Here is a 710-nt window from a genome sequence, read left to right as displayed (position 1 = left end):
CTTCACATCAAACCACACACATTCTAAATAATCTGATTATATGCTGAGCAAATCAACTCAAATAAACCAGATGAAATATTGTTTGATTCAAAGAAAATTTTTTTGGAAGAAATGAAGCTGAATGTTTCGCCTGCAGTCATGTTGTTTCTTCAAGATCATTTCAGACACACAGTTTCTCAGTCTTGATCTCCAGAGGTGTAAAATCACATCAATTTCTGCTCTTCTTTTTTTATTTCATTTATTGCTTCAATTGTTTCAATTTCAACACTTAAGTGTGAATCATGAATCTCAGTTATAATAAAAGTTATAATCAGATTCACTGTGACACAGGAAGATTCTCCAGAACAATGAGGCATACAAAGCCCAGTAAACATAAAAAAGCTAAATCAATATTCAGTGTGACCACCTTTGCCTTTAAAACAGCCCCAATTCTCCGAGATACACCTGGACACAGTTTTTCGGTCTGTGGGGGTCATGACATCTGTTGCAGGGCTCCCTGTTCTTCTATTCTAATCTTTTCTATTTGCAAAATTAATGTTTGTGAGTCTAACATTTATATTTCCTATTGACACACTAAAGCTGAAGATATAAATAACCATCTTAAAGACAAATGCTTTTGTGTAACATCTGATGTGCCTCAGACTTTTGCACAGTACTGTATATTGCACACGAGTGTGTTGAACCGTCAGTAACTGCAGCAGTTGCTCAGA

At 35.4% G+C, this 710-nt stretch overlaps 1 protein-coding gene across 1 annotated transcript in view; it reads left to right on the top strand.

Annotated features, from left to right (window-relative positions):
- klhdc3 (kelch domain containing 3) overlaps nt 1-86 on the top strand; it is a 41,314-nt gene extending 41,228 nt beyond the window's left edge. The window contains exon 11 of the mRNA XM_051652386.1: nt 1-86. This exon is cut by the window's left edge and continues 835 nt beyond it. The gene's annotated coding sequence lies outside the window, so the exon portion shown is untranslated.
- Nucleotides 87-710: the final 624 nt, after the last annotated feature.

This window comes from Myxocyprinus asiaticus, chromosome 23 (assembly GCF_019703515.2).
Source record: "Myxocyprinus asiaticus isolate MX2 ecotype Aquarium Trade chromosome 23, UBuf_Myxa_2, whole genome shotgun sequence".
Taxonomy (NCBI): Eukaryota; Metazoa; Chordata; class Actinopteri; order Cypriniformes; family Catostomidae; genus Myxocyprinus; species Myxocyprinus asiaticus.
The sequence above is the reverse complement of the archived record's forward strand: the minus strand, read 5'-3'. Positions and strand labels throughout refer to the sequence as shown.